General features: G+C 42.3%; 1 protein-coding gene and 1 long non-coding RNA gene across 8 annotated transcripts in view; one reads left to right on the top strand and one right to left on the bottom strand.

The window, feature by feature from the left end:
- The window catches only part of LOC137346729 (hepatocyte nuclear factor 1-beta-like), a 91637-nt gene that overhangs the window by 42213 nt on the left and 23356 nt on the right, over positions 1-26068 (bottom strand). The gene's annotated exons all lie outside the window — the stretch shown is intronic.
- Positions 9035-26068, top strand: part of LOC137346731 (uncharacterized) — a 32460-nt gene continuing 15426 nt past the window's right edge. The window contains exons 1-2 of the long non-coding RNA XR_010968776.1: positions 9035-9163; positions 11275-11314. This is a non-coding gene — a long non-coding RNA (uncharacterized lncRNA). The remainder of the gene's footprint in view (positions 9164-11274; positions 11315-26068) is intronic.

The following is a 26068-nucleotide window of genomic DNA, read 5'->3' on the forward strand; positions in this document are numbered from 1 at the left end:
TATCGTAAGTTGCGTTTTTTATGATTGATAAATTTGTTGAGTCGTCACTCGATCATAGTCCCTTGAAAGCAGCCTTTCAGTGGCAATGAAAACAAAACTCAGTTCATAGCTGGAAAATTGCCAACATGAGCAGTTTACTCATGTCTAGGGCAAACATTGTGCAATGACGGGGTGATGGCATTATTGAATATTTCAATGTAACTGTTGTCACCATATTTCACAGTTGCCAACTTCCTTCATGTTTCCGACATTGTAAGACTAGTTTGTTCTTTCAGCAACTCCTTCTAGAAGCTGCTCAGACATCACAGAAACTATCACAGATGTACGAGAATAATTTGTTACTTTTCTAAAAGTGTTTGAGGCCTCTGGTTCCCTATGTGGCTCAGTGGGTAAATGCACCACCAGTTAAGTGTTACAGAGTTTACTCTGAGTTAGCTGATCCTAACTACAATTGGCTTCAATTTTAGGGAGGAATAGAAGCAGCCCCTGATTACTATCCAGGGATATTTCACAACTGCGGCTCATGCATAAATATTGGACAATCCAGTGAGCTTACCGGAGGGGATTCTATTCCAGCTGGGCCAGAGATTCGGGAGTGGAGAAAGTTAGAATAAAATATTTTCACAGTCAACTTGGGAAATGATTCATTCCTTTGTTAAAGTTATGGAGATTCAATTAATAGGCCAAATGGAAAAACGTAGCACAACTTGCAATGTCATGGAGTGGCTGGATGTGGGCTCACAACATTGCCATACCCTGCTGAGTGCCTGCTCTCAGCTGTCGGGAGGCATTGAATGTGGTGCTGCCTCACCCGTGGGGAGGAGATAGTGGAGGGATAACCCTCACCAGGCCACTTTTGATAAGCAAACAGTGGCTGGTTCAAAGGAGCAATAGGCAAGGACAAGAACAAATGCCTCATTCCCTTCCGTCCAGCTTCTCTCTTGGCTCAACTCAATGTGTAGACCAGTGAAAAGTGGGCAGAAATAATGGGATTCATATCTACAAGGAAGACAATGGACTAGTCGGAATAGCCCTTTTTTACTGCAAAGCAATATTAGGATGGCTTTCATCAAGGTTGTTTCTAACTTTTATAATCCAAAAATATTACATTCAAAAAGAATGTTTTATGATGTTTTATGATGTCAATGCACATAGTGGACAAAGCAACTTTTCAATCATTATTAAAGTGCAAAGCTATGAAGATTCAGGCTAGAAAGTATCATTAGGCCTACTGATGCTTCCCCCTAGCCACTAGGTAGTGTGACCATGTGCACCTCTCTCCCCAACAACAATAACTCCTGAAGAGGCAAAACAATGAAAGGGGAGAAACCACTGATCAGTTTCAATAAAAACTCAGGAAAATTCCTCCGTGATTCCAAAGGCAATGAGGCAACTCCAGCGAATGATGATTGCCCATGATACATCACTAACCAGGCATAACTAACCCATACACCCAATGTCCTACTCCTTCAGGAAATTGTCAAGTCCCTTCTGAAGGACTACAGCATTGCCTTGCTTACCACATTCACAAATCATATTAATATAACCGTTGCTGATTGATTATTAATTTTCTGACATGAGAGTTAGCTACTCAGATCAACATCATTTGGATATTAAAATGGAGGTATTTGATTAAAGGAGTGATGAAGTAATTTTTAAAAAATCTTTTATTCATTCATGGGATGTGGGCATCGCTGGCCAGGCCAGCATTTATTGCCCATCCCTAATTGCCCTAACTGAGTGGCTTGCTAGGCCATGTCAGAGGGCATGTAAGAGTCAACCACATTGCTGTGGTTCTGGAGTCACATGTAGGCCAGACCAGGTAAGGACAGCAGATTTCCTTCCCTAAAGGACATTAGTGAACCTGATGGGTTTTTACAACAATCGACAATGGTTTCATGGCCATCATTAGACTAGCTTTAATTCCAGATTTATTTTATTAATTTAATTCAAATTCCACCTTCTGCTGTGGTGGGATTTGAACCCATGTCCCCAGAGCAATACCCTGGGTCTCTGGGTTACTAGTCCAGTGACAATACCACTACGCCGCTGCCTCCCTGTTTTTGAGTACATTTCTATGACCTTATGCTAATGACTAAAAATTAATTTTTGTAAAGCTTCCATGAAGGTTCATCAATTTTCCACGTAAATGCAGTCAAGGACTCTGTTTCCATGTCTTTAACCCAAGCCCAAGCTGCAATGGTTTTCCTTGTAAACATCAGCAAGACAGTAAAACACTTAACTGGTTCTGTTGCCCATTTGGCCCAACAATGATCCAGAGCCTAATAAAAAGCCTTTATTTTACAATTCAGTCTCCTGTAAAACTGTCAAAAGGAGGAAAGTCCATTCTTGCTTTGGCTGTTAACAGTATCTTACATGAGTGCTTGTGAAGTCCTTAGTGACTCTGTTACCTGTACATTCCTGAAGGCATTAATGCCAGAGTTCAGTTCCACAGGGGTTGTTACCCTCCTGTACTTTCCAAAGTAACCATTCCAGTCTGCACAGTGAACCTGATCTTATCCTCATCAAATATCCATATATATGCACTTGCCACCAGGAGTCCCTGGATATTATGATCAAGACTGGGAATCCTGACTGATTCTTTTGCCTTTCCTAACCCAAGGATGCTAATTATGGCTCTCCCACAGTTGCCCCAGTTCAAACCAGATAACCTGGTCACTGAACCTGGTACCTTTTCTTCTGTATGAAACATAGAAACATACCTAGAAACACAGAAAATAGGAGCAGGAGTAGTCCATTCGGCCCCTCGGGCCTGCTCCGGCATTCAAAAAAGATCATGGCTGATCATCTAATTCAGTACCCTGTTCCCACTTTCTCCCCTTATCCCTTGATCCCTTTGGCATTAAGAAATATATCTATCTCCATCTTGAATATATTTAATGACTTGGCCTCCACTGCCTTCTGCGGTAGAGAATTCAACAGGTTCACCACCCTCTGAGTGAAGAAAGTTTTCCTCATCTCGGTTCTAAATGGCATACCCCATATCCTGAGACTGTGACCCCTGGTTCTGGACTCCCCAGCCGTCAGGAACATCCTCCCTGCACCTAACCTGTCTAGTCCTGTTAGAATTTCATAGATTTCAATGAGATCCCCTCTCATTCTTCTAAACTCTAGCGAATATAGGCCTAGTCAACCCAATCTCTCGTCATACGTCAATCCTGCCATCCCAGGAATCAGCGTAGTAAATCTTCTTTGCACTCCCTCCATGTCAAGAACATCCTTCCTCAGATAAGGAGACCAAAACTGCACACAATACTCCAGATGTGGTATGACTTTGCACAGCACCAATATGCATACACTGAAATGAATTTGCATGGTGAATTCTTCCAGGAGTTTTTGATCAAGTCTTCTTCAGATTACTTGCTGCACTTCATCAACCATGAAAGCTGAAATCAGCAAGATCTTTGAGGGCTCAATACAGTAGGTCAAAACATCCTGGGAGAATGTTGTCATAAAATACTGCGAAACAAACATAAGGTGAAAATCCATATTTCACACTAACATCTAAAAGATGTGAGGTGCTTTGTGAAATAGTAATACCAGAATAACTATAAGTGGAGAATGTCTTTCACAGATTTTACACTTCATATCGAAAAACCTTTTTCTTAATAACGTTTACCATTGTAAATTGTGATATCAACAATTTCCATTCAATTTTATTATGTCAACTGTAACAATGTATTTGCAAGCTTTGGCCACTAGGTGGCTCTAGTGAGCACTTTCCCCTCCACTATTGCCATTTTGTGCATAAAAATGCTTATATTCCCCAACTGATCATGGGCAATGCCATGGAAAATTGACAATAATACATTAAAAGTTTTCTATATAGTACAGACTTCCTCTAAGTCACATTTACTTCCTATAATATTTTTGCCATCTTACTTTGTTGGAAACACTCTAGTCAAACTACCACTCACCTTGAGCAATGCCATGGTAGATCTGCATGTAATATAATAAAAGTCTTGTGCAGAGTAGACTTTACTTGTAAGTGTCACATTTACTTCTTGTAACACTTTCTCTATCACATCCCTATTATCATAAAACATTGTAGCCTCCAACTCACAACACCACATATATATAAAAACTTCTTGCATATAACGCACATCCATCACACAAAGGCATCACAATTCAAACTGTTGTTATAGATGCAAAACAATCCATAACAAAAAGAGACAGCTAGGTATTTCTCTGGAAATTTGCTATCATTTTAGCAATTGCCTTAATTTATCTGCATTTGCCAGGGAGTTGATGAGCCGCGGTTTTAAAGGACAGGTCAGATTAGCAGTACACGAGCACTTGGCTTAAAGGGACAGGCCAAACTAGCAGTTAAACATAATGACTATACTCCAGACCTGAGACTAGATGTTTAAGGCCTAGCTAATCTCTCAGGGACAACAATGCTAATCACTCCCATAAGCGCCGAGCGTCTTATGTTTAGGCATGTGCCCATACTGCTCGATGATTAACTATATGAAAGTGTAACCCAGAGCTGTAACAATATCATCCGAAGTGGTTATTCTTCTTGTTAGCACTTCTGCTTCCTTAATTTCTTCAAAGACAGACCCAGAAAACACTTGGTAAGATGAGATCAGAAACAAATTGTTAAGTTGCTTTATTTAACAGTGAGTGAACAACAAGAGAAATAGTTATGATCTCATGTAATTATACAGAATAATGAATATGGCACATTCCACACATTGGTATGTTCCTTTGCTTCGCTTACACAAAGCAATTCCTAACCACTTTCCTGCACTCTAATCTTCTAGTAGCCTGAATGTCTTTGCAGCATTCTGTTTTTATAACCTGACTGGCTGTCTGTGTCTCTGCCTCTGTTTCTTTTTTAAATTCCGCTCTGTACACAGCCAAAAAGGAATCAAAGACTTCCCAGTGCAATGGTTACAAGGGCTTTTATCACTGCTGAGATTGTCTCACCAATGTCTTATTATTGACAGTCTGTGGAAACAACATTAGAGTTTAACTTATTAACATTTTAACCACCTATCATAGTGCTTTTTTTAAACTTGCGGTCCAGAATTTCCCCAGCCCTTTGGAGACAGGCTGGGAGGCGGGAAGGGTGGTAAAATGCCGACGAAAGGTGTCAGGAGGGAAGCCCGAAGTGCTCCTGCCGCCATGGGATATTACGAAAGGTGGGAACAGCAGTGCGTCTGGAAGTGGACGGACAATTAGTCCAATTAATTAGCCTATTAACAGCCATTTTACCAGGCTGCCGGGATTTCACGGGCCTCAGAACAGCCACCCGTCACATGAGGAGACTACCAGCTACATTGAGGCAGCCTCCCAGCAGCTTCCCGAGGGAGTGCCTTCCTTTCTGGAGGCTCCATGGCCCAAGAAAGCCATAGTAGTAGCAGTATGTGACGACCACACAAAGTAGTTACATTTGAAGTAGTTTGGTTTCCATTTAGCTTTTCAGAAAGTTGGCATATTTTAAATAATTGCAACAAAGAAGACAATAAAATTTTTCCAGCTTCCAGGTCTCAAATCTTAACTCTCATAAAGTCACTATTGTCAACACTATCTTTGAACATGCGTAAGTAGTGATTGCTAGTTTTCTGCAGGGTCCAGGTAGGTCAATAGATTATTGGGATTAAATCAACATGGTGCAAACAATAAGGAATCTATCAATGCAGATATCCAGGAAGAAAATAATTTGGCAAATCCCCCATAATTTTGTTGCATTTCCTCATAAACTGTCAGCAAAAGCTCTTTAAAAAGATTGCTGATATCCATTTGGTTGGTTACTCATGAACATTGCTCTGTGCTTCAGAAACAGCGCTCAGCTACCGAGGGTCTGACAAGAGAAATGAAATAGAAATCTTTGCTATATGTCACCATTTACCACAAGAAAGGAGACCAGAAACCTTGGAGGGTAGAAGCTGAATGTTAAAATGGTTCATGGGTGGTAATCTTCCAACATGCTTATATACCAACATCGATATATTATTAAAAATCTTGTTTAGGGCATGCACTTCCCGTTCACATACCTTACGTAATTACAAAAAATGTCATGACTTTTAGTCATACCTTTATGTCAACATATGCCATTGTGAATTGTCATGTCAACCGTCACAAGGTAGTTGCAAGCTGTGACCACTAGGTAGCTCTGTGAAGTGAGTTTCTGAAGTCTCTTTCCCAATTCTGTTGTTACCTTGTATAAAGCCAAAGCTTCTGACTGCCTAAAGCAGACTCCAAATAACCAGTAAATTTGGTTGCACCTCAAACCTTAGGCACTTGTAAAACTTTCCTCAAGTTGAAGGATCTCACAGGGTGCAACAGACAACTTTTCAAGTTAGTCACTAAACTTTGTCAACCTGCAACACAATCCTTCATGAACCAAGCACTCCAGGAACTTTTACTTCCTTTCATTACACTTTACTGTTACAGAATGCCATTTTTACAGCCTTTGTTTAAAATGAGTTCTATTATCTTGGAAACATGCCAGGCACCAGGAGGTATTAAACAAAGATTGACTTTATCCATGAATTCAGAAGGCAATCGAGTCCACCTCTGCTAGAGTTCATATTTTGCATATTGCACCCACTCTTCTCCAATGGGTGCTTCTTGTCTAGATGGTCCTGCCCTTTACACTGATTTTGCAGTAATGTGCTGTTGTTTCATTTTTGCCCATTTTAGGCCATGCCATCCTTCTTCTCTTGATGGACTTCTCATCTTGAATGCCCACGTTGATTTTTGATTTATATCTATCATCAAATTTGATAACAATCTGCACGGTACAACCCTGAACTGGACATGATCTGGTTCTATGGCTCAATGGTAGCATTCTCACCTAGAGTCAAAAGATTGTGGGTTTAAGTCCCACTCCAGGTACTTGAGTACCAATCCAGGCTGACATTGAGGCAATGCTGCGCTGTTGGAGGTGATGTCTTTTGGATGAGATGTTAAACCAAGCCTCCATTTTCTCCCTCAGGTGGACATCAAAGATCTCATGGCACTAGTTCGGAGAAGAGAAGTGAGTACTCCCTGGTGTTGTTGGCCAACAGTTATCCCTCAACTAACATCATTAAAACAGATTATCTTGATATTATCACGTTACTGTTTTGGGAGCTTGCTGTGCGCAAACTGGCTGTGGAATTTCCTATATTACAATAGTGACAACACTTCAAAAGAGCTTCATCAGCTGTAAAGTGCTTTGGGATGTCCTGAGGTTGCGAACAGCGCCATATAAATACAACTCTTTCTTCCTTCTATTACCAGCCAATTTCACTGCTATGCACTCCCTGTTTATGAGTGTGTTAAATTGTTAACTGTTACAGTAATAAACTCTTGTTTAGGTCCTATTTAGGTTTTTTTGCAGTACGATTACAATTACAACACCCCAATGGTGCTTGGTTGTACAATATCTCTAATGAGTTAACACAAGTTTCAGGGATGAAGATATGAAAAGAATAGGGATCACATTTTCTTTTTCTCAAAAAGGCTAATAACTCCTTTTTAGTTGAATGTAACACCTGCCAATCGAAGTGTAACATGAATTCAAAGCCAGGAATGACAGAGAATCACCCTGCAGCCAGAACAATGCTCATGTTATACCTCTCAAGCAGCTAACAAGACATAGAACTGGCAGCAGGGATAAAAATAAGGTTAATAAAGCTGCGTAGTTCACAAAACTAAGGAAAAACAAATGGCACTGGTAAGATTTTGGAGAGGCTTATTTTTCAGATGGGGACTTGAACTCCCTGTCAAACAGCTAATTTTTAAAGAGGAATTTGGTAATTTTCATTGTCACTGCCAGGGGCAGTAACTTGGTGGAATGGATTGCCCCACCCATTGTAGTACCTTTCCCTCATAGAAACCTCCCATCGTAGAACCTTCCCATTAGGGAACCCTCACATTGTAGAACCCTTCCAATGTAGAAACCGCCCATCGTAGAACCCTCCCAATGTAAAACCCTCCCAACGTAGAACTCTCCCAACGTAGAACTCTCCCAACTTAGAACCCCCCAATGTAAAACCCTCCCAATGTAAAACCCTCCCAATGTAGAACCCTCCCAACGTAAAACCCTCCCAACGTAAAACCCTCCCAACGTAAAACCCTCCCAACGTAGAAACCTCCCATTGCAAAACCCTCCCATCGTAAAACCCTCCCAACGTAGAAGCCGCCCATCATAAAACCCTCCCAATGTAGAAACCTCCCATCGTAAAACCCTCCCATCATAAAACCCTCCCATCATAAAACCCTCCCAACATAAAACCCTGCCAGCGTAGAACCCTTGCAATGTAGAAACTTCCGAATGTAGAAACCTCCCATCAGGGAATCCTCACACTGTAGAAACCTACAATCGTAAACCCTCCCTTTGTAAAACCCTCCCATCATAGAACCCTCACATTGTAGAACCCTCACATCGTAGAACCCTCACATTGTAGAAACCTCCCATTGTAGAACCTTCATATCGTAGAACTCTCCCATCATAGAAACCTTGCATCGTGGAACCCTCACATTGTAGAACCCACCCATTGTAGAACCCTCACAGCGTAGAACCTGCCCATTGTAGAATGCCCTCATTGTAGAATCTGCCTAATTCTCACCGATTTCAATGGCAATTGGCCGTGTGTTTTGTTAAAGTTGAGGAACAATCACTAGTATACTGCATAGAAATCAAGGTCCTCTACAATAAGGATCTAGGAGGAGATACTAGGACATGTGACCAAGAGCTTAGTAAAAGCCGGTGCAACTTCATCCTGCCTTAATATAGGGATGAAGGACAGGTATGATCAGTATGAAATTCAAGCTGTTCTTAGTAGGTAGATGCAAAAAATACTGTTTTTGCGCAGAGAAGTATTAATTAGGATTTGAGTAAGTAAGTAAAAAAATTTAATATGAAGACTGCTACAAATTAGGTGACACACAGCATGGAGACAAAGCTAAGGTTCTATGTTGTGGAAATCACCCTGAAACCCACACACAAGTCTGTTTTGAGAAACTTGGGTTTCCTGTCCTCCAATGAGGCACTGCAGTAAAGTTAATGAATCCAGCAAAACATCTCTGTCCCAGCTCTTGGTGACCTGTCATAGACACAGGAGTAGTAGCACAAAAGGGAATTATGTGCACCGTGAAGAACAAGACACCCAGCAGTTATGGATAATGGATGAGTTGATCCAAACAGGTATGTTATTTCTTGCTGGATCCCTAGGGTAAATGGATGAAGGAGTTGGAGCTTGTTTAGACAGTATGGAAATAGAGGGAGTATGGCCTTCACCTTGGGTACTGCGAAGGACATTTCAGGCGTCGCATTTTACGTGCAGCAGCTGTACATTGTGTGCTTTTTCCTTCCTGTTTACACCCTGCATTAACTTACACCAAATGCCGTTTGAAAAAGGTGGGGAGGAAGAGAATTCAGCAAAGAGGTTCAGCACATGACTGCAGGTCCCTCCAAACTGCAATCCTGTGCAGTTTGACCACAATGTGTAGGGGATCTGCAACCTACCCTATCTTGTTTTACACAGTTCAAAATTCATTCATTGACTGCTTCAGAATTTGAGAGGAAAAAAAAGAAAGAATTTCATAATTACTCACGGAATGTACTTGGACTCATTAAGTTAGAAAACATCAGGTCTGTTTTAATGTCTGTATTTGTAATTAATCTGATTAATTACAAAAGGAAATTTAAATACGAGAGCCCCTGCCCCTAAATTCTGCAAGCTCTACAGGTGTGCTACCTGGCCTAAAGTAATTTGCTAAGAATACGGATATAGAGAGTCATAGAGTCATTTATGACACAGAAGGAGGCCATTCGGCCCATCGAGTCCATGCCAGCTCTCCATGGAGCTAAGCAGTCAGTCCCACTCCCCAGCTCGATCCCTGTAGCCCTGCAGGTCTATTTCCCTCAGGTGGCCATCCAATTTCGTTTGAAGTCATTGATTGTCTCCACTTCCACCACCCACGTAGGCAGCGAGTTCCAGGTCATGACCACCCGCTGCATAAAAAAAGTGCTTCCTCATATTCCCCCTGGATATTTTGCACAAAACTTTCAATCTGTGTCCCCTAGTCCTAGAGAGGAAAGGAGAGGGAAAAGGAAACAAGACACACACACAGAGCACAGGGAGAGGGGGGGAGACAGATCAAGGTCTCTCCTGAAAGGTGGACATCTATGCAGAATACTCTGCATCACTATATCAAGTGTATGGGCAGAGATTGACTACTTATGCAAGCAAAAACAATACCAGGTATATCATTAAATCAGTTTTCAATATAGTGACGAGAAAGTAAGTCAATAAATTAGTCTTCTCATTTAAAGCTTCTTCACAAAAATGCACATTTGTTGTTGTTTTTATTAGTAAGATAAATTTTTAATGCCTTTATCTTTTGAAATTTGTTCACCGGCCTCTTGGGCCAAGCAAAAATCGTAATGCGGCTCTCCGCCCGAAAAGGTTGGACAACCCTGATCTAGAAGATCAAGGGCAGCACCACCGCCTGCAAGTTCCCCTCCAAGCCACACATCATCCTGATTTGGAAGAATATCACCGTTCCTTCACTGTCACTGGGTCAAAATCCTGGAACTCCCTTCCGTACAGCACTGTTGATGTACCTATGCCCCAAGGACTGCAGCGGTTCAGGAAGGCAGCTTACCACCACCTTCTCAAGGGAAATTAGGAATGGGCGATAAATGCTGGCCTTGCCAGCAATGCCCACATCCCAAGAACAAATAAAAAAAAGTGCAGTGACCAGAACTGGATGCAATACTCCAGTTGGGGCCTAACCAGAGCTTTATAAAGGTTCAATATTACTTCCCTGTTTTTGTACTCAATGTCTCTATTTATGAAACCCAAGATCCCATATGCTTTACTAAACACATGCTCAATATGTCCTGCCACCTTCAAAGATCAACGCACCTGCACCTCCAGGTCCCTCTGTTCCTGCACACTCTTTAGAACTGTGCCCTTAAGTCTATATTGCCTCACCCTATTCCTTCTGCCAAAATGCGTCACCTCACACTTGTCAGTATTAAATTCCATCTGCCACCTGTGTGCCCATTCTGCTAGCCGATCTATGTTGTGTTGCAGGCAGTTCATATCATCCTCACTGTTTGCCACACCTCCAAGTTTGGTGTCATAGGCAAATTTTGAGATTCTAGGTTTGTATTCAGAAGATTGTTAATGGTAGAGTAACAGCAACAGTAAACTGTCGCTTACAGAGTTAAGTAAAAAAAAGAATGTAATTCCTTTTTACTGTTGCTATCACTCATTAATCCAAATCCATCCCTTTTTTCTGTTACAGCCACCCCTGGATGAGGACCAACTCCAAGTCATATTTGACAGTGAGTTTCTTGACTAAAGTGCCAAGGGTTTAATGGGTTAAGTCAATATGTAATAAACCTCATATAGCTGATAGACTGCCAAAAGCAGTTTAAAATGTCCTTGACCCTGGAGAGCACTGTGCTGTTTGGCCTGTCACTGGATTCCCAGGTTGGTGCAAACACTGTGTTAGGAATATACAACTGGAATCTCGACCAGTTAGTCATTTCAGGGTTTTCCTAATGTGGGTCTGAGCTCTGCACAAATTATAATGTGTGGACAAATGTAGTTAGACTTGAGTATGAAAGTGGATTAAAGATGTGGAACTCTCACTTGATAGTACAAACCTCTGGATTTTTAAGGCCTGCAAAGGTGCTTCCTTTATTACTGATGCTTTTGACTTTTCCTATTAAACTTGTATTCTGTGTTATGAGCCATTCTGCAATTTATAAAATGCTAGTACATTCCCTGCTCCCAGTCCACCCCCTGAAACCCCCATTTTGGGAAGAATTTTAAAAGCTAGAAGGAAAAGGCACGGACGCCGAGGTGAACTCAGTCGCCCAGATAGTGCTGCTGATGTGTTCTCAGGGTTCAGGACTCGAGTCCTAGGAACTGCTGTTTATCTCAGTAATGGCTTCACACAGCAATGGGGCAAAAGAAAGTGGAAGCCCATACGCTGATCAACCACTACGTTGTTTTGATCCACACCACCACCACCCACCATCAGCTTCAACAATTGCCTTTTTCAAATAGTTGCCCCAAAAAGTTTAAAGAATAGGCAAAGCACATGTGCAGGCCAAAGAGAGAGATCATTTGCTTCAAAGAATAGAATCATTGAAAGTTTACGGCACAGAAAGAGGCCACTTGGCCCATCGTGTCTATGCTGGCCGAAAAACAATCCAACCATTCTAATCCCACCTTCCAGCATTTGGTCCGTAGCCCGGCAGATTACGGCACTTGAGGTGCATATCCAGACTCCTTTTGAATGAGTTTAGGGTCTCTGCTCAACTACCCTTTCAGGCAGTGAGTTCCAGGCCCCCACCACCCTCCGGGTGAAAAAATAATTCCTCATCTCCCCTCTAATCTTTCTACCAATCACTTTAAGTCTATGCCCCCTCGTCACTGACGTCTCTGCTAAGGTGAATAGGCCCTTCACCTCCACCAATCCAGGCCCCTCAAAATTTTATACATTTCAATCAGATCTCCCCTCAGCCTTCTCTGTTCCAAGGAGAACAAACTCAGCCTATCCAATCTTTCCTCATAGCTGCATTTTTCCAGTCCTGGCAACATCCTCGTAAATCTCCTCTGTACCCTCTCTAGTGCAATTACATCCTTTCTGTAATGAGATGACCAGAACTGCACACACTACTCAAGTTATGGCCTAACCAATGATTTATACAGTTCCAGCATAACCTCTCTGCTCTTATATTCTATACCTCAGCTAATAAAGGAAAGGATTCCATATATTTCATATTTTATGATTATTCCTTCTCTTATTTTCATTACTCTTAACGTACACTCTAGTGTGCCATACTCTTGTATTTGTTACTTAACAGCTCGGTGAATCTGTAGTTTGCCTAATAAAATCTGAGAGGTCCCTATCACCAAACTCAAGCTGTTTTTAACCACAGCAGCAAAATGTTGGTTAGAACTGTTGAAAAAAAGTTGTTGTGAAGGCAAATGAGAGATGTCACTGTATTTTGTTTCTCTATTGATAATACAACTGGGGTTCATGAGGGTTTTAACTTCATGTAGGACAAGTGACAACTCTGCTGTCTTTTTTCTGGGGGAGGGGTAGTGGGAAAGAATTACTGTGGTTGTGTACAAATTGTGGGTAAGTTCTTGTGGAATATATTTACAATGCATAGACCCAGAACATTTCATTTCGTTAAAATAAAATGACAGAAAAATGTATTCCCGAGTTCGTTACCATTAAAATCTGCATTCGGGTATGCCTGTAATATTCTGAAGGAGTTTTTAAACTGACCTGACGTGGGCAGCAGCTCAGCACTCATCTGAATGGAAAGTGCGTTTCAGGAATCAAGGAAGTGATGCCAGAAATATGAGGTGATTAATGAGTACCCATAAACCAATAACATTCCCAGAGGAAAGAAAGTGCTTGCAGTGTTGAATCACCGATTCTACTTACAGGGGACTTTTCTGAATTCCAGGTTGGGATGGTGGGCAGGCTTGCTGGGGGGGGTGATGGGTGGGGGTGGGGGTTGAATTGTGAGAGACTGGGTTGTAGGAGAATTGGATTGGCATTTGATAAATGTGAGGCCAGTTTAAGCATTGAGTCAGTAAAGTACATGAAGCTTACTGTAGGGCATGTAGGATCGAGCCTGGGAAATCCGCAGATAACAGGTGTCAGTGAAACTGATGAAGATAAATATGTTTTCATGGCATTGGTTTCTCAGTTCTCTCAGGCATCTGTCAGTGGACTCATGACCTGCTAAGGTCCCTAAGTGTTGCAGTATAACAGTAGAATTCATTATACTTTCAGTGTCACACTTACTGTAAACATTATTGTTTCAGATGCTGTGTTCAAATGCTGGGATCAGTCACAAGCATCGCACTATCTACAAGTGCTCAAGTTTTACCTGGTGCTTCTTTGGCAGCAGTAAAAAACGCATCTTTATATTCCAAACATGAGAACATAAGAAGTAAGGGCAGGAATCGGCCATTTGGCCCTTCGAGCCTACTCCACCATTCAATAAGATCTTGGCTGATCTTCTACCTTAGCTGTAACTTCCTGCACTATCCCCATATCCCTTGATTCCCTTAGTAGCTAAAAATCTATCGATTGCTGACTTGAATGTACTCAACAACTGAGCATCCACAACAGGGTTGGATATTTCCTTATTATATATGTGCAACATATACTGATCCTCTATAATATACACAGGGAATGCTATCCCTCTGTAATATACGTAGAGAATTCTATCCCTCTATAATATACATAGGAAATGCTGTCTCTCTGTAATATACATAGGGAATGCTATCCCTCTGTAATATACACAGGGAATGCTATCCCTCTATCATATACACAGGGAATGCTATCCCTCTGTAATATACACAGGGAATGCTATCCCTCTATCATATACACAGGGAATGCTATCCCTCTGTAATATACACAGGGAATGCTATCCCTCTATCATATACACAGGGAATGCTATCCCTCTATAATATACATAGGGAATGCTGTCTCTCTGTAATATACATAGGGAATGCTGTCTCTCTGTAATATACATAGGGAATGCTGTCTCTCTGTAATATACATAGTGAATTCTGTCTCTCTGTGATATACACAGGGAATGCTATCCCTCTGTAATATACGTAGGGAATTCTATCCCTCTGTAATATACATAGGGAATGCTATCCCTCTATAATATACACAGGGAATGCTATCCCTCTGTAATATACATAGGGAATTCTATCCCTCTATAATATATATAGGGAATGCTGTCTCTCTGTAATATACATAGGGAATGCTATCCTTCTATAATATACACAGGGAATGCTATCCCTCTATAATATACACAGGGAATGCTATCCCTCTGTAATATACGTAGGGAATTCTATCCCTCTGTAATATATGTAGGGAATTCTATCCCTCTATAATATACATAGGGAATGCTGTCTCTCTGTAATATACACAGGGAATGCTATCCCTCTATAATATACACAGGGAATGCTGTCCCTCTGTAATATACATAGGGAATGCTATCCTTCTATAATATACACAGGGAATGCTATCCCTCTGTAATAGAGATAGGGAATGCTATCCCTCTATAATTTCTTTTGGGCCTCCTTATCTCGAGAGACAATGGATACGCACCTGGAGGTGGTCAGTGGTTTGTGAAGCAGCGCCTGGAGTGGCTATAAAGGCCAATTCTAGAGTGACAGGCTCTTCCACAGGTGCTGCAGAGAAATTTGTTTGTCGGGGCTGTTGCACAGTTGGCTCTCCCCTTGAGCCTCTGTCTTTTTTCCTGCCAACTACTAAGTCTCTTCGACTCGCCACAATTTAGCCCTGTCTTTATGGCTGCCTCTATAATATACACAGGGAATGCTACCCCTCTGTAATAGAGATAGGGAATGCTATCCCTCTGTAATAGAGATAGGGAATGCTATCCTCTATAACATACAAAGGACGTGCCATTTCTCTATAATAATATGTAGGGCATATTGTTACTGAATGATATAAACAGTATCACAAATATTTACAGCACAAAAACAGGCCATTCAGCCCAACAAGTCCATGTGTTTACGCTCCACACTGGCCTCTTCCCACCCCTCTTCATCTCACTCTACCAGCATATCTTTTTATTCCTTTCTCCCTCATGTTCTTATCTAACTTCCCCTTCAATATATCTATGCTATTCATCTCGACTGCTCCCTGTGGTAGCAAGTTCCACATTCTAACTTTTCTAGGTAAAGAAGTTTCTCCTGAATTCCCCAGTGGATTTATTAGTGACTATCTCACATTTACGGTCCCAAGTATTGGTCTTGCCCGCAAGTGCCTTCTCTGCGTCTACCCTATCAAACCTTTTCACAATCTTCAAGACCTCAATCAGGTCATCCCTCAAGTCTTTTCTTTTCTAGAGAAAAGAGTCGCAGACTGTTCAGTCCTTCCTGTACAACCTTTCAGTTCTGGTATCATTCCAGTAAGTCTTTGCTATGCACAGGATACACTATTTCTCCATAAAATACACACCAACACTGTTTCACTACACCCAGGATATATTTGTAAGAAACTGCATCCCAGTGCAGAAAAGGGGCAAAAATCACCAATTTCACCAATTTATGTTCCGCCCCCAAACAGCACCACAGGCAATATTTTGGCATCCCAGCATATGCTAATGAAGGGACTGAATGCCCGTCTCATAACCTTGCTCTGGAATTAAGCAGCACTACAGTAGTCAGCTGCCAATTCAGCGGTTACTAAAGGGACTGGCAACCAAACAGTGAGTTTTCCCTGATGTAGAGCGAAGATGGGCAAGAATGATCTTCTTGCCTCCACAGCAATACTGTGAGCTGGGTAGGCATTGACAGTTTGCGAGAATCAGTCAGGTAGCCCAATTCGGGATGGTCTTAGGACTGCAGCTCCTGGTGCGTAATCCAAGCACGTTCCTTAGCTTGACCCAAAAAAACAAGTTAAACCAATTTCTCTCCAACGATTTCTCTACAACATGCACAGGGATCCTTCATTCTCCATAATAAACAGAGTTCAGCTGCTGTTCTATATTAAATACAGTGTGCCATTTCTCAATAATATATTCAGGAGAGGCCATTTCTCTATAATATGGATAAAGTACACTTTTTCTTAGAACAAAGGCCGCTTATTTGTGGTTATTACCGGATAATTGCAGAATATGATTCTAAATACGCCAATAAAAAATTCAAAAATTTCCAGAATCCCTTATAAAAATAATGAATTTGACTTATGCTGTGGTGTATCTCTATATAGTACACAGGAGGGTAGATTTTGAGATCTATGAGCATAAAATGCCTTTCTTTTCAGTTAAGCTAAAAAATACAAGGGAACTTTATTAGCAGAGGCATCTATTCCAGCACCACAGGACAAGTGAAAGGGATTTTATTAAAGTTGTCAGATTTAAGCTGGCACAGGCACAACTGGCTGAATGGCCTCTTCCTGTGCTGTAAGATTCGATAATTCTAAATGAGTGTAAGCTGATCAGAAATATGCATGTAATGTCTGAATTTAGCACACAGTTGGGTCCAAGAGCCCATCAGCTATTTAAATGAGGCCCGATGACAACATTTAAATAACTATATAATTTCCCATGGCATACCAAAACTGGGACATAACCCCCTCATCGCTACCCTCCACCCACCCCCACCCCACTTGTATACAACGGATGTCCAAAGTTATTAGGGACAGTACTATATGTGGAGATGCATTTTCTTTGGTAATTTACTTTATGCAACAATTTTGCCTGCTCTTAGGCCATGGAATATAGGAACAGGAGCAGGCCATTCAGCCCCTCAAGCCCCTTCCGGCATTCAGTTAGATCATGGCTGATCTGTATCTTAATTCCATCTACCCGCCTAGGTTCCATTTCCCTTAATACCCTAGCCTAACAAAAATCTATCAATTTCAGTTTTGAAATTTTCAATTGACCTCCAGACTCAACTTGGCTTCACTCAGAGTCCATGTTATAGTACACAATTCGCCATAGTTGCGGGTGAATGCAGTAAGGGTGATACATAGTTATGGAGTTCCATACATTAGGAGGGGGGGTTCTGCAGGTAAAAGAATTGGGGGGGTGGGGTCATCATTGGTCAGTGGTTCGTGGGGACTTGTGCAGAACAGAATGAGGTACTTCAATATGATGTAGTAGTAGACAGTCCTTGTTGAGATGTCCATCTCCTCAGCAGGTAGCACTGGGGCTGGTCTAGTAGTGGGACATTTGGTGGACAGCTGGCCTTCGGGAAGGGACCCCATATCTGCTGTTGCTTCTCTAGCTTTATGCACAGTCTATACATTACTTGCTTTGACTGGCAGATGTGCTTAGGCCACATGTTTGTTGCAGTAGGGTGCTGGATGGCATTGTAACAGGGGTTGCATCTTTTTGTTGCCGAGAGATCTGGGTGAGCTTACAAATGGTAGCTTGCTAGTAGCAGAGCAAGTACACATGGAATTGGGTCTTTGGAGATGATTAGGCCAGGTATCAAATCAGTGGCTTCTAACTCCTCTATCCAGAAAGCCCAGTGAGTGAGGCAGGACCAGAATGTATGAAAGAGCCCGCCCTTGAGGCCTTAGTTCTGCTGACACTCATCTGCCTAAGTCAGATGCAAATGTAGGTAAGGTGTGAGCAGTGAAGGATCCTAAGCCAGCCTGTTCTTATCCTGCTATAGATGGAGATAGTGAAGGCTTGTCTCAGCGCTCTAAAAGTACAGTTGAAGAGGCCGATAAGACATTAAAAGAGCATTTTGAGATTGTTTTTCCAGCTTTTTTTGTTGCTAGTTGTTCCCTTTTACCTTGTCAGTGCTCAGTTGATCAGGAGGCTTTGTGCCAAGTGATTTGGCACTCCCCATTTCTTTTGGATTGCCTGTAATATTGGCACAATGCATTGCCGACTAATTGTGTTTCTTGGGAGGAGGAGCCATGGATGGATGCCAGGCAGGTCAGGCTGTACCAGAGGCAGACTGTGCCCCCACCCCATCACCATTGACTAGCACTCTCACACCCAGATTTACACACAAAAGCAGACCGACTTTGATTTGTCAGGGGAGCTCTGGCTGCAAAAACGTGAATCACAAGAAAGGAGTAACAAAGCAGAGTCATTGGTTGCAAAAACACTTGCAACGAATGCGTGCTGCTGGGTAGCTGTGCCATGAAATTCTCCAGCTCCATCTCTTTCCTGGCATGTCAAACTGCGGTCCTATGGAGAGGGTGCCCTTGGAGTGACAAAGGGGACTTGATCCTTGTGATCACCTCATGAAGCATCTGCCCCACATTGCCAAGCATCAAACAAACAACAACTTTCATTTATATAGCACCGTTAACATAGTAAAACATCCCAAAGTGCTTCACAGGAGCATTATCAGACAAACTTTTACACCACTATATATGGAGCTCAAAGGGTTTGGCTTTAAGGAGCATCTTAAAGGAGGGAGAGCTAAAGAGCTGGAGAGGTTTAGGGAGGGAATTCCAGAGCTTAGGGCCCAACAACTAAAGGCACGACTGCCAATGGTGAGGCAAAGGAAATCGGAGATGCACTGGAAGCTAAGATTGGAGGAATACAGAGTTCCCAGAGGGTTGTAGGGCTGGAGAAGGTTACAGAGATAGGGAGGGGCAAGGATTTGAACACCAGGATAAGAACTGTAAATTCGAGGCATTGCTGAACCGGGAGTCAATGTGGGTCAGCAGGCACAGGAGTGATGGGTTAACGGGATCTGGTGAGAATTGGGATATGGGCAGCAGAGTTTTGGATGAATTCAAACAGTGTTGTGCCACTCCCCCTCCCTTAGACAAAGACTTGGCTTCCCACTTCCACATTTATTGTCCCAACTTACCAATCATTTTTCTCACACAAATAGCCTTTGCAAATGCTTTAAACATACATTAAAATATTTAAAGCCTTTGCAAAGGCCACTAACATTTTTGTGCCCTTACACAAGGTTACAACCTTTAAGCAACCACATCCCTTTCATTTTAGCCATCAGTCTATATAAACAGCACTTTAAAGATTGCTGATGTATGATTTCCTGATCTTCAAAGACTCAGTGAACTACAAATGCCAAACCCAATATGGGCGGGAGCTCACCCACATTCTGTAAGTGAAACAGACACCCCCCACCACCTCCCCCCACCCCCCCCACCCCCCAATAAGAACTTGGCAAGGTCAGCACACCAATGCTTGGGCGGATACTCCTAACATACCACCCGACTAATGCCCAATTGGTAATCTGCACTAAGGTGTGCTAATTCCCTACTGTATACACAGGACATAGCAGCTCATTTTGTTACAAAAGTAGAGTAAGACATTAATTTTTACCTGTATTATATAAAGAACAACAGAAACAGGAATGGGTTGTGACCTCTCTCAGGATTGGCGGGATGATGATGCCATCCGAGGGTTGTAACAGGCAGATAACACACTCCAGTCTGTGCATTATTTTACTTACTATCAGTGGTCAGATGCATTGTCAGAGAGTCAATTCAAGGGGTTAGTGTGCTTTCAGATAACAGCAATGTAAATGTTCTAACAATTAGCATCTTATTTTTAGTGATAGGGATGCAATTTGAGTTAAGACAGTTCATTGGAAAGAGATTCTGTCTGCATGGTAATCGGACTGTAATTGGGAATGTTTCATGTAAAAGGTCTCCATTCAAGCTGCAGTGTTCCTGTAGTAATCACACAAGCATTTTTGTCTGACACAGTATTAAGAGCTAAGGAAACTGGTCAGTAAAAATAAAATTCTACGGATGGCGGTCCGAAGATTTACACCAGGATCGCACCCAATAGTATCTACCAGCACTGGCTCAGCCAGAATTTCCGGACCAGTGGGAAGGTATGTGGAAAAGGCAAAAGCACCACTATGGCTGTGTCTTTACCACCCACCATGCACCCAGAAATTCACGCACCACCCCGTTTGGAGTGTGGTTTGACCAGAGCCTCCTCCCCTTCAGCTCCAGTGCTTCTCTTGAGTAAAGGTACAATCCATGACTTCCTGCCAGGCCTGGAGCCTCATTCGTGGGGCCTGAGGCCCAAATGTGCCACTGTGGAAACCATTATGCCTTTCTTACTGGGCATACTAGCAGCTACTACCACACCAGGACTTTGTCCTTGGTGAGGATAAGGATCTCCTGGCTCAAGGAAGTCCCTGCTCTTGGCACCCACCCACACCACCACCCCTGCCTACCCCACTCATCATTTGCCTTGGAATGGGTTGGCTGGGAGTGCAAGTCATTGCAGAAACTCTTGGGCACTGCAGAGACCTGGCAGAGTCAGCACTGCAGGACACCATCCTGGTATCAAACAACATGGCAACCTTGCAGATTTTTGAGTCCTCTCCTTGTAACTATTGTGCTAAGAAAATATTTTGTTGCATCACTTTGCATATACGTAAAAATGAACTTTTTCATAAATCTGATCAAATAACCAGCAGGTTGGTTTTTTTCAGCCAGTGCAGACACGATGGGCTGAATGGCCTCTTTCTGTGCCATAACTTTTCAATGGTTCTATCCTTTTTGGAAGAGAGTGGAAAACATGATGGCCATGCCACACGATCTCCAGTGAATGATGTGCCACAATTAGGGTCACATTGTTGAACATGGACATGCCAACTCATATATAGCATGTAGAACAACACGGGTTGTGAATAATAGGAGACACAAACTACTCTTGGGAACTGCCTTTTTACTGTGAAGCAAGTTAACATTGTTAGGGAAAAGCCCAAACATAGAACCATAGGGGTTTACAGCACAGAAGGAGGTCATTCAACTCATCATGTCTCTGCTGGCTCTTAATGAGAAGAATCCAAATCTAAACACACTGCCCTGCTCTCTCCCGATAGCCCTGGATCTTCATCTGCTTTAAAGGTTTATCTCCTCTTCCTCTAAACCATGAGATGGTCTCTGCCTGTTGCAAAGTATTGCATACTCTAATAACTCTTTGTGTTTCTCTTAACCAATCTCCTCAGTCTCTCAGTGACAATTTTAAGTTGCAAGTCCCTTCCTCTCTGTCTCCCCAATTTCCCTACTCACCCTATCAAAAACCTTCATAATTTTAATAACTGATGACATCTCCTCTTAGCCCACTTTGTTCAATTGAAATAATCCGATTATTAAAGTTCTCCTCCTAATGATAGCTTCTCTCTTTGATTGTATCCTGGTAAATCTGTGGGGTGCTAAAACCCTCATCTTAACACACAGTGATTGAAATTCCTCTGTGTGCAATGTTCAGAGCACTGGTTAATACATGCCTATCAAACTCTCGATGCAGCTTTGAATCCATTTATTTGAAACTGCTTAACAACTGCTGAAATATTGCACTGGGGAATTGGACATGAATATTTTAACCGGCAGGCTAAAAACATAGTGAACAGAGGACTTTCAGCCCCACCGTGGGTTACTGTTATAATTCAGTGACTGGACTTGTTGTCACTTGTGTGTGGTGCCATCAGATTCCCCTGCTTGAATGGATTGCTGAACCCATAGTGGTTTAAATGGGTTAATCAATTTGTTAAAACTGCGCACAGAGGAGGTTCATATGAATGCGGAGAGCTGAAGTTTCAATGGTTTTCGTTTAAGTCAGCGCACAGGCAGTGAAGTTGTGACAGATTGTAGTTATGGACCTTGAAAAGGAAATATTTGCAGGGCTATGGGGAAGGAGTAGGGGAGCGGGACTAATTGGATAGCTGGTTCAAAGAGGCGGCACAGGCAATGATGGGTCAAACAGCTCCTTTCCGTGCTCTATGACTCTATGAATTATCCAAGCTTGTTCTTCAGTACAGGGCCTTGCCCAGCCAAACTGCTCACAATTTAACATGCGTCCATTTTAATGGATGGAAAATGGTGGCCGCACCTTCCCCCTTTGCGTGAAAAATGGACATGACAAACCACCAGCGCCACAACCACGGAAAATTACCCCCACCCCCAAGCCCCGGTGTGATGTCACAAATATTATTTTATATGCACAACTTCAGCAAAATTTATAATTTCAGGCAACTAAGAAGTACGTTAAATTGCTGCCGGAGATTAGAATTCACAATGAGAATTGGACTAATAATTGGAAAGATCTCATTGTGAATAATCAATGAACTGTCACCCAGCAGTGAGACAGTCATAGCTTTTTGTTGTAAAAATTGAAGTCTTGCACCATTTTTTATCACCTTGTTTATAACTAGTTGGTTCTTTTGTAAATCGTTTGCACGTTCACATCTCCATTAAACTGAACTATTCAAATTTTACACCCAACAGAAGAAGATACCAAACAAAAGCCAGGATTGACCAACTGCAGTTCATCTTTTACATATCCTTACTTTTTATTTTCTAGGTAAATTTTTCCATGGCAACAAGGAAGTTGGTTCACAAATTTCCCACCCCTTCCCCTCACCTCCATACCAGTATTGATTGTGAAAGCTACTGAATTGGTCTGTTTATTTTCATAATGCAAAGCAATGGACACTTGGACCTGAAATATTACAATGGGATTCTCATGCATGAGCTCTTAGGGGTCAGTTGTGACTTGTTTTGCCTTGGCGTTCATGGGTAGCCTCGAACCAGTCACAGCGAGCACTGTGTATGTTCCGATTGGTTTCACAGGTCAGGGAGCTGAAGAGGCTGAGTAAAGGTAAGTTTGGGCTTATTTTTGTGGGACCAGGAGTGCTCCTATGGGCCCCACACAAAAATAACCAGGGTCACTGCTGCCCCAGATCCCCGCCATCCTCTGCAGTTAAGACCCACTTCCTGCCCCCTCCACTTAGTTAGTCCAATGTTGGCACCTGCCCCCTAGCTAGTCGGCTCGATGGAAGTGAGGCCATGGCCTCAAAATCACAGGCACCTCTTCAACCCAGGTATGAGCAATAGGCTAGTGCTCTGCCAGTTGGTCAACCAAATCTCAGTGCGTTAAACTGAACATCTTTGCTCCCACATCTTAGCAGAAGTGTTAACCTAACAGGAATATCAAGAGAACATGGTAAGCAGTCCTATGTCAGTGTCCCATAGCGTCATTCCAGGATATTGGAAACTAGGAAGTGTAGAGAAAGCTTAGCCGGGGTTCTTGCCACTGATCATTATCCTCTGCTGGAAAGTGCGTGTGTGACCCCTACTGGAAAGTACACAATTAGACTTGGAGTGAGAGTCAGGACCAAGGTTGCTTGTGATGTGCCCATGATCGAATAGCCTGCTGATGGTCACAATCTCAGCTCAGACATGAAGAAAGGCTGACGAACTGGAGGTCTGTTGGAGCCCTGGGATCCACACACTACCAAGACTCACTGGCTTAAGAAGAGGGGAGAAAATAGGGCTGTGGTTACTCATTGCTCTTGATACCTTTTACGCTTCACTTCATAGAGTCATTGAGTCATTTATGGCATAGAAGGAGGCCATTCAGTTCATCGAATCCATGCTGGCTCTCCGTGGAGCAATCCAATCAGTCCCACTGCCCCACTTGATCCCTGTAGCCCTGCAAGTTTATTTCCTTAAAGCGCACATCCAATTTCCTTTTGAAATCATTGATCGTCTCCGCTTCCACCACCCTTGTGGGCAGCGAGTTCCAGGTCATTACCATTCGCTGCGTAAAAAGGTTCTTCCTCATATTCCCCTGCATCTCTTGCCCAAAACCTTCAATCTATGTCCCCTAGTCCTTATACCATCAGTTAATGGGAACAGCTTTTCCTTGCCTAACTTACCTAAGCCTGTCATACATAATCTTGTACACCTCTATCAAATCTCCCCTCAATCTCCTTTGCTCCAGGGAGAACAAACCCAGCTTCTCCAACCTAACCTTGTAACTAAAATCCCCCATCCCTGGAACCATTCTGGTAAATCTCCTCTGCACCCTCTCAAAGACCTTCACATCTTTCCTAAAGTGTGGCGACCAAAACTGGATGCAATACTCTAGTTGCGGCTTAACTAGAGCTTTATAAAGCTTCAGCTTAACTTACCTGCTTTTGTATTCAATGCCTCTATTTATGAAGCTCAAGATCCCATTTGCTTTGCTAACCACTCTCAATATATCCTGCCACCTTCAAAGATTGATGCACATGCACCCCCAGGTCCCACTGTTCCTGCACATTCTTTAGAACTGTGCCATTAAGTCTATATTGCCTCACCATATTCCTTCTGCCAAAATGCATCACCTCACATTTGTCTGTACAAATTAAACCAGCGAACTGAAAAATATCCACATCCACACATCAATGCCAATTTTTTTGAAAGAGTAAGGTAATTAGTCAATCTAATTAATTTTGTCGTGCAAAGCTGTGGGTATCAGAAGGAGTGGCAGCCACCCTCTGCTTCCCAGATCTTGAGTAATAAGTGTGAACTTTTGACCCCAGAATCTGAACTGTGAGCAGTCTGTTTGGTCTTGTTGAGCAAGCAGATACTGTGCCCTGAAGAATTTACCTGAACTTATAGTTAATTCAAATTTCTGCTCAGGCATGTCTTATCAATTCCAGTCGGGGCCCATTAATTAAAGAAACGTCTTAGCAAACAGCATTTACAAAGCACCGTTTCATTGCTTCCTTAAAATAACATCTAACTCAGCGAGGTTTTCTGTGCAAGTCTCTTGTGCCTGTTAGAAAATGCAATATCTCAGTGACTTACATCAATACATTCTCTTTATAGTCCTTCCTCATGCCACATACATTCCTCAGTTGAGCAGATGAATATATGATTAACCTGCCCCATATCTTTGCCAATTGCAACCTCTGTAATAAACTACTGTAAAGTACAGATGTGTCCAACAGCAGCCCAGGGTGAGCAGACTTCTGATTACCCCTCCCTTCCTGTGGAAGAAGGAAGAGCCTCTGTTACATTTAAAAAAAAATGTTTCTCATTTCTCAGTTGGGACCAGGAATGAGTTGTGCGGAGAAAATGGGTTTAACATCCTGTGTGTGTTACTTTTAGTATGCATATTTGCTTAAATGCCTGTCTGTACGCGCTGAATGCAATTGTCAACCACTTTTAAAAGAAGCAGATTAGCAATGGCACTAAAATAACGCAGACAGCAACACACACAAGCAAGATAATGGAACAGAGGGAATTAAACCCACAGGTGAACAAATCTTGTCCGACCAATCTGCAGTTGCAACCTGTGAGCACATTGATGCATCACTCTATTGACCATCTGTTAATACAGCCCATCTGTTAGCCAATGACCTAATGGACCAGTATCAACGCTCGCAGTGACGATGACCACATCCATTGGTCTCTACTCTGGCAGCCTTCAAATTACAACTATGTAACTGGATAGAGCCAACGGAGACCTACAGGTGCAAGTTAACTTTTCAAAGCAGCGCCTGGGGAAAGATCCAATATACTCAATAAAGCATTGATATTTATTATTGTGACTAGTTTACTTAATATATTGGTACCAACACACTTCAGGAAAAAATGAACTTAATATGTTTCAAAGTTGTGCCAAGTGTTGTATTGTTGTTAATTATCGCACGTCACTCCCACTCAAAATGGCAGTTATTATTACCGACAGTGCTTCCTCCATGATGAAACCCTTGAATGTCTCTCTGATTTCTTGGAGACCAGACTGGATGCAATATTCAAGTTGCAATGTGACCAGAGCACC

This window comes from Heterodontus francisci, chromosome 30 (assembly GCF_036365525.1).
Source record: "Heterodontus francisci isolate sHetFra1 chromosome 30, sHetFra1.hap1, whole genome shotgun sequence".
Classification (NCBI taxonomy): Eukaryota; Metazoa; Chordata; class Chondrichthyes; order Heterodontiformes; family Heterodontidae; genus Heterodontus; species Heterodontus francisci.